This window comes from Vidua chalybeata, chromosome 15 (assembly GCF_026979565.1).
Source record: "Vidua chalybeata isolate OUT-0048 chromosome 15, bVidCha1 merged haplotype, whole genome shotgun sequence".
NCBI lineage: Eukaryota > Metazoa > Chordata > Aves > Passeriformes > Viduidae > Vidua > Vidua chalybeata.
This window is the reverse complement of record NC_071544.1, coordinates 13,761,915-13,770,873: the sequence shown is the minus strand read 5'-3', so window position 1 is coordinate 13,770,873 and position 8,959 is coordinate 13,761,915.

Genomic DNA, 8,959 nt, shown 5'->3' with positions numbered 1-8,959 from the left:
AGCTCTTTTGTCCTACCTAAGTATATGTCAGATGTTAATTCTGCCTTGGAGGTGACTCAGATCTCTCTTAATTCTTGGGCTAGAGCAAGGTGAACTCACTTGGATGAGCCTCAGGATTAGGATCTGTATAACCAGAGTCATCCCCGTGTGCTGCTCTTCACAGTGGTTTCATGTCTAGCCAGGGGGTGGAAAATGCTGGCTCCACATTAAATTCATGTTACTTGCTTGCCTTTAGAATTTTGGAAAGCAACTGCTTGCATCTCAGAGGTGTCTGACCTGATGGCTGTAGAATATACTGCAGGGAATGTCTAATCATCCTCTCCAAACTTCTGCTAGTTAGAGGGAAAATAATCAGAGAAATACATCTGTCAGCCTCTTGCCAGCTGAACATCTAGGAAATACAAAGTGGTCCCAGAAAAGTTGGTGCACTGAGGCATTTTAACAACTATTTGCTAAGCAAACATTGGTAATTAACAGGAACCTGGAAAACATTGCCTGTCAGGTGCTCCCTGAGCCTGGCATCTCATTACCCAGTGTGCAAGGCACGGCTGTGTTTGCTCCTCCGTGTCAGCTTCCACCTTGGGAAGGGCTCCAGGCAGAAACCAGAGCAGTGCAGTAACATCTGATGCAGAAAGGCAGAACAAAGCAGTCTTGCATGGGGCATCTCCTGCACCCATGATTTTGGACTCATCTCCTCAAATTGTCTTTCTTCTGGGGAAAGCCCCAAGTTTCTTAGAGACAGGAGCTGAACCCAAGCCAGTGTTCAATTCTCCCCATAAACTGTAATAAAAAGAGCTGGTTTGTCCTACTACTGCTCTGCTGCAAATTAATTTTCTTTCCTTTGGAATGAGCTAAGTCTGAATGATGGAGGCCTCCAGCTCTCCCACTATTTGAGAAGTCATGGTTATTTCAGGGGTGCATATATATATATATATATGTATATGTATGTATGTATGTATATATGTGTGTTGTAGTTGACTGCTTCCTCATTTCTCCCCAGCACAAGGGCACAGGGGATCCTCCACCTGGCCAGAAGTGGAAAGGAAACAGGAGCTCAAATGGATGTTGCTCCAACATTGCATTAATTCTATATGTATTTTGTCTGCTGTGTTTAATTTTGACTCTCAGTATTGACAAGGAAGGAAAGGAACTTTCCAAGGAGACAGTCCGTACAATTTTGTCTTTCTGTGCATGAAAGACAGACTAGCCAAGCAAAATACCCATTCTCATCACAATGGTGATATTTGCCTGTCCTCTAACACTGTTTTCCCATGTTGACACTGCCTTCACATTTGCCATGCAGCAGCAGATGTCAAGGCTTCAGTAATTAGCAGTAGTCAGAGTGCTTCTTCCAAAGACTCAAAACTTGCTTCTCTCTAAAGATGAAGACCTGGAGGTCCAGGCCTCCAAGCATTGCCTCTGGCTTTTCGTGTGACAGGATTCATCCATCTGCTTGGGATTCACTGAACACATTATAGACAACGAATACCACAAGGCAGGAGATAATCTGAGTGAGAGCTGAGTGTCTTGGTAGCCCAGTCTTGCTCTTGCCAGAATCCCAGCCTGGTATTTCTTTGCATGAGTGGGAAATATTCCTGGTCCCCAGGAGTCCTGCTTCCTTCTCAGGTAACAGAGGAGTTCTTGGCTTCCCACCCCCTGCAGACCTGACTGCAATTCCCTCAGCTCAGGCTGAGTAAAGTTGGCTTTAAATGGAGCATTTGCCGAAGGGATGCTTTGGTCTGCTTTAGCTCCTCCCTTTGCCCCCAGTGAGCCCTCTCACCCTGAGGGAAATCGTAGCTGGGAGCTGTCAGGACGTCAGAGGCTCTGGCTGCCAGCTCCCCACCCAGCAGAGCCAGGACTGGCTTCCCCTCTCAGGCGAACTGGGATGTAATCCATCCCATTTTCCACAATGACTGTAATCCCAGTACTGTTTATTCAAGCATGGAAGTGCTACAATTAGAGCCAAGGGCTTTAAACATCCAAACGATGCCATTGGCAGAGCTTGTGCTCCAATGAGTGAACTGCCAGCACCTCCTGTGTGATTTGTGCAGCCTTTTCCCAACCCAGAACTGAAGTGCTCCAGGAACCTAAGTGGAAGAAAGGTCTTTTCCAGCCTCACCTCTGACTTCCATGTGCTCCCCCCACTCCTCCAGCACCCCTTGTTTTTGGGCTTGAAACACTTGGCATGGCTAAAGGGACCTTCTTTATCTTCTGACACTTTTAAACTCTCACTCTAGGCAGAACAATCTTCTATCTGAATGCTGGGTGAAGTCCTGAATGCCAGAAAAGGAAAAGCTTAAATTCCTCTGGGAGTCTTTCTTTTTAATTCTTTTTCATTCCTCCCCTGCCTTTTCTACTACAAGGAGTGAAACTCCAGGAGACTCCACTTGGCTCCTGGGGTTGAGGGAAGACAGAGAAATTGCCACTAGAGCCACGCACTGTGTTTAATTTCTCATGGATATGATAAATTCCAACAGCTAGAAATCTTGAGGGGTGTAAAAAAACCCAAGGTGAGAAATCACAGCCTGCTAGATTTTGCAGTTCAGCGAGGATCATTTAGAATGGGCCATTTATCTAACTGCAGCCAACTGAGCTTTTCACAGGATCATTACATACGACTTAATCTCTGCACAGAGCAAACCCAAATAAGCCAGGACAGTTCCAGTGTCATCCCCTGCCAAATCCTCCAGGGAGTGTATTCTTTTCTGGATCTGACCAAAGAGCAATCATTTCTAGATTTGCTGGAGTGTTTCTGGATTTGCAGCCTAGGCATTGGCACCATGGCATTTAACATTTCTGTTCAGGTGCAGGTGCTGACAGTAAAATAACAACACCCTGGAGTCCTAACTGCCCTCATGAACTGAGTGAGTAATTGCAGTCAGGTATCTGCTGGAGTCCATGTGACTTTACAGCAGCTTGGCTGTGACTTCTGGTGCACAACACCAAAGTTATTGCAGCATCAGCTCAGCTCTGCATCTGATGGAGGAACTCGTTCTCAGTGGTCCCAAGCATGCTGCATTTTCTCCTGTTGCATCCAGGTTTCTGCTGCAGCCCAAAGGGCTGTAAGGTGTGCAGGAGAGCTCTCAGCCTGCTGGGCTGGTCTGGGCAACATGTTCCTCACCTAATTATGAGATGAAAATGTAAAAAGACAGGTCCTCCTTTAATACGCAGTTAGGGGTCACTTTATAGAGGCCATGAGATGTTAATGGAATTTATCAGCTTAAAAATGTTTTTTAATTGCAAATAACTCAACTGTAGTTTATTGGATTGTTTACCCTGAATTGCCTGACACCTCCATTCCTGCTCCTTCTAAGGCTTATCATAAACTCCTCCTGGCAGTTCTCCTGCAAAGCAGGAATGAGAGTATAATTCTAGAGGTCAGTAGCTCTCAGATGGTGATGATACTTATTGTTATAATTAATTTATTTATTTATTTTTAGCCTTTCCCTTTTGGCCCTGGTGGCTGTTTTACCCTTGTGTTTCTCAGGGAGGGAGTGGCCCACATCAACTCTCCTGAGCCAAATCTGCCTACAGTTGACCCTGGATCCAAACTGTCATTCGCATCATGCCAAACTTTGGCCCTTTCACATTAAGCTGCCTGTTCTATCTCTTAAAAACATGAGTGAAAATCTATCTGTGGACAGAACACCTACTGATTTCAGAGTGAACTGACTGAACTTGTTCTAGGGTAGCAGAGCTTTCAATATTTCTGCTGTCATTTTTGCTCTCTTCTGTCATCTTCTTGGAGAAAGAAAGAAGTATGGCAGTGGGCATGCCTTAAAATGCCATGGCTAATGGAGGCAGTCCTCACATCAGGAACAAATGGCATCTCCAAACCCCAGACAGACACTTGTTAAGTGCTACAAAGTGAGAGGGAAAGAAGTGACAATCAAGATCCATCAGTCCTGCAGGAAGCTGGTGCTTGTGTCTACCCATCTCTCACCCTGGGACACACGGGCCCCATCAGCTTCCATCTAGCTCATCATGTTCCTGCCTCTCTCTGTGATACAAGTTCTATCTGTAGTGTCCTTGTCCTGCAAAAATGGAAAAAAAACCAGGTTTCCCCTTGGCACACTGTGCTCATCAGGTTTGTCCCGCCTCAAGTATTTGATTTAGTGGATGTGGAAAAGGTTTGAGGTCTAGAAGTCAATGCACAAAAACAGAAAGGAAGAAAAAGGCAGAAACCAGGAAAAGAATCCCATGGAATCTGCTGTTCTGCTCTGCTTGGTCTGCTTACTTTGGGAGGGGAACAATGACCCAACAGCCAAAGTGGAACAGGATTTGAAGTGGGCAGATGTCTTGAATGTTTCACCTGGTTCAGTTAAGTCAATTTCTTTAAAGCATCACTGCATCTTTCTGCTTTTGCCTTCAGTCTTTCTGGTGGAAGACAGCATAAAAGGCAGCTTCTCACTTGAGATATCCTGGCTTCACCTCATCGTGCAGAGCTTACACGGGTGTGAGTCAGACTTACCAAGGAATGTGATGCTGCTTTTCCCACAGAGAAATGCTGGCTCTCTGGATGCAGGGTTTCCATTGAGGCACTGCTACAAAAACCAAAACAACCCATTCCCCACCTGGCTGGCAGGACTGTGCACTGCCACACTGGGCTTCTGGAATATCACAAAAGTGACCATTACAAAAGCCAGTGTGAGAAGTGATCTAAACCAGGCTCAGCAGCATGGGCTCTAAGAGGAGCAGCAATCTCTGCCCTTCTCCTGGAACTGGGCAGGACTCTGGTGTTGCTCTGGCAATGAATGAAAAAAAAAAAGAGCATTTTTAAGCTCTTCCAACTGCAGCAGCCAGGAGCTGTATGAGAAATGCTGCAGCAAGCCCAGAACAGCCCAGCCCAGGCCAACCAGAGCTGCCTGCTCTGCTTTGGGCTTCTCCCAAGCCTCTCCTGCCTCTGTTCCCCTGCTAGCTGCAACACTTCCCTGTCCCTGCCCCAGGAGCTACTGAATGCAATTCAGGAATCCACCCAGGTTTATTTGTGCCCAAGCTCCCTGTTGGTGCTGGGGAAGGAAGGTGCTCAGCAGTGTGTGAGCCTCAGAGCCTGGCATGCAGTGCTGGGAGAGCAGCAGAACAGGGCTCAGCTGCAGCCACAGTCAAAGGAGGCATCTCAGCCTAAGGGGAGGAAAAAGGCCCACAAAACATCAATTTAATGTCATGCTAAAGGCCACTGCTGGTGTGGAGCCCTTAGTGCAGAGCCCATTCCAGCGCCAGGCAGGGACAGCTCATTCTACAGCCTGGCTATAAAGAATTCATTCAAAAGCAGGATGTGGCCTTTCTATCTCCTGATTTCTTTGTCCCATCATTACCCTTAAGCAGCAGCTCGTTGTACTTGTATTTTAGGTGGCAGAAAATGAGTGTGGCAGGGGTGAAGCGCTGTCACCTGGCACTGCCTGGGCACGTGCCACATGCATATCCCACAGGCTGTGTTGGGATACTGCACAGCCTGGTGTTTGCTAGGAATTGGATTTTTGTTCTAAACTTTATTAGTGTGCAGCTCATCATGCACACTGCTAAATGTCTTCTTGCCACAGGAACAGCACTCCTGTGTCCCCTGCTGTCACCCCAGGCAGGGCTGCGCTGCCTGTTTGTGTTTCTTTTGACTGCTAAACTGCTCATTGGAAATTAATTCATAAATAATTCATTGGATGTTGCACTCTGTGCTTTAAAGTTCATCGTGTAGGAGGTGGGTTGTGGGTTTTCTCAGAAGTGGCAGTGCTTTTCTCCTTTCGTTTTTTGGTGTTAATCCTGTGTGTGTGCAGAGCTCCCACTGCAGCCTGTTGGTTCTGCTATAGATGTTTTAATGTCTTTCTAGCAGATGATAGTTATTCTCAAATTTAGTTACTACGCTTCAGGATTACTGTGTTGCAAATACTCTTGAGATTGCAGTTTGTTGTAATACCCAAATGATTTTTGGGAGTAGTTACAACTGACACAAAAATAACAAATTATTCAGCAATGCACCTTCCCCCATCCCATGCATACACACATATGCACTCACACTTTCCAGTCAGTCATTTATTAGTCCTAAACCTGATGATGTTGGACAGCAATGAGAAGTTTTTCATCTCTCTGGTTTCCCAAGGCAGGTTGTGGTTTTTTGGGTGGGCCTTACAGCAAACATGGCTCCCTCTGGGACCAGTGTCACCTCTAACACTGCTAATTTCAGCTCTGGGGCCTCCCTAGTTTGTTCCCAGAAAAGCATTAAACCCTGTATAAATAGGTAAAATATGCAAAAATGGCTTTTTTTTTTTTTTTTTTTTGTCTTATCTTTTGTTTGTTTTCTTGTCTTCCCAATCTGGCAAGGCAGATGCAAGACCCACATCCAGTGATTAAAATCCCATCTCAGTCACGTGTAGCATCCTTCAGCTGGCTTGGAGCTCTCAGCTGCTGAACTCAAGTTGCAGGTAGAGTTTAGGCCAAGTAATGTATTTTTTTTTTGTTGTTTTAAAACATGCTGAAATGCCAAGCAGCACTGCAGTCCTACCTCTGTGTACTTGTGGGTTATGCTGGCATTTAAAATATTCCTGTTTCACAGCCTGAGTCAGGGGGTGGATGGGAATAGGCCTCTCAGAGGATCATTTAGGTTGAAAAAGACCTCTAAAATCACCAAGTCCAACCATGAACCCAGCACTGCCAGGTGCAGGCAGTGTGCAGGAGGAGAGGTGGGAATGGGGGCTCCAAGGAGGAGCCTGGGCTGGTGACAGCTCTGCTGCAGTGAGGAGAACAGAAAACCAGATCAGGGAGGTTATTCCAGAGTTGGCAGTGGTGTTTTGTGCCTCTCCCCTCCCTACAGGCAGCCACTGAATGGAGCCAGGCAGATGGGGATGTGCATTCCTCAGCGAGGAGGCAGTGGGCTGGTTTTCTGCCTGCACTGCTGTGCTGCTCAGGAGACTGAAAGCCAAGCCCAGAAACAGGGTACAAAAAAAAATGCCCACGTAGGTGTGAAAGGGAAAATACCAGAGCTGGTGATACACAGGCCTGGTTGTGTGATGGCCTGAAGCAGAGCTCTTATGTGCAGAGCTATTCACAAACCCCAATTTTAATAAGTGCAGATCATATCAGTAATGTAGATTACAATAGTCCAATAGTGTGAATCAAATATTTAAAGACTACTTACACACAGCTTTTTATCCTGAAATGACTGCAGAAAAGAGCCAAGTTCTTGCTGCTGGCTTGACTTCATGCTTTTTCTCTATTAAATGAGGCCATATAATTTTCCTCTGGGATAGATTTGGCACTGGAGCTATTTAGGTCTGAACCTTCATCACTAAATTGAGGAAGATTTTTCAGTTCAGTTTAAGGAGAGAAGAATCAAGGTCATAGCACTGGAGAAAAACTGTTAAAAACAGATAGTTCTTCTTGCTGATTTTCTGGCCACTGTTCATAAAAATAAAAAATAATCACCCAGATTTAACAACTGAACTTCAGCAGCAACTTGTCGGTACTGAACTCATATGAAAAATATGAAAACCCAGCTGCACATAAAATTTAAGCTGTGGAAGTTGTTATCATTTTACAGAGTATGAAATGGACTCATTTTATCTTAATGATTCTTTATTTGGTAATTCTTTTTTGTTTATCTTGGCTATTTAGGATAAAAAAAAAGGAAACAACCACCTGTAGGGGTATGAAAGAAAGCAAGAAAAAATTGGGAGGTGCTTCTTAAAAAGTGAAGGGCGAGATACTTGGGAGGAAATTACATTTTGATGATTTTCCCAGGAGCTGCTTTTGGAAGCCAAATCCTATTTTTGGCTTCCCAGACTTAAAAAAAATGGTGCAGATGCTGCTGCTGTTGAGTACCACCCAACATTTCTAGCATGGGGGCACTGCAAAGATGCTGCTGTTCAGGCTGAGCTGCTGAACTCCCCAGTGCTGAAATCCAACCCCACTGAGAGGCAGGTGCTGAGGAGTTCCCAGGGCTGGGGAAGGTGCTGGCCACTGCTGCCATGGCAGTGCTGGTGCTGTTCAGCTACACAGAGCTGCCTCTCCTGGGGGCTGGGAACCTCCTGCCAATGTGCTTCTTGATGGGGGTTAATTCATGAATTATTTCATTGTCAGTTTGCTGGAAATTCCAAATTCAGGCCAACAACTGCAGCTGAAGTTCAGCTGAAAGATGTCTTTTCTCTTTTTATAATATTTTTTAAAGGACAAACAGTCCAAGACCCAGTGAGGGACCAGAAAACTCTGTCTGCCCACCCAGCAGAACTGAGGGAACTTATGTGGAGCCTGGAAAGCAGCAGCCCCTGCAAACTGGTGAACAAGTGTTCCTCCAGCCTGGATTCTGGCTGTGTCCCAGTGGGGACTGGGCTTTTCTCTCTGAGGGGTTTGGAAGGCACAAAAAACTTTCACGCAGATTGAAATCTTGCAATTTGTTCAGATAATGAGCCTCAATCAATGCTCTCATTTACTGACAAAATCCAGGGCGAACAAATTCATATTTAAAACCCAGCTCCTGCAAAATGCCCTCAGAAGTGATTGCCTGGCATGTGCAGAGTCACCAGTGAGCAGCTGATTAGCTGGCCAATTAAAATAAAACGGATGGATCATTAAAGCAGCCAGAGGTTTCCAACAGGCTTTCTGTGACTTGGTCCAGAGGCTGCTGTTTTGGAGTTTAGATTTTTTGGTTTTTTTTAATTACTATTTTTTCACAGGCAGACTTGAGCTTCTGCTTCCTCCACTGTGTGCAGGTGGGGATCTGTTCCTGGATGTGTGCAGCCAGCTCTGGTCACTCTTGGAAAACCCTGAGCTCCTGCTGGTTTGGAGCACAAGCAGCACCAGATTCTCTTCACCAGAAAGTGATGCCCTTTGAGAGGTTTGTGATACTCAGGACCTCAGTGCCTGCAGCAGGTCTTGGCTGTGAGTCTCTAATGCCAGGGCAAGGGTGAGAAAATCTACAAATATAAGAAAGACTCAACTTTCCCCAAAGAAAAAATTCCTTTGTTTTGTTGAT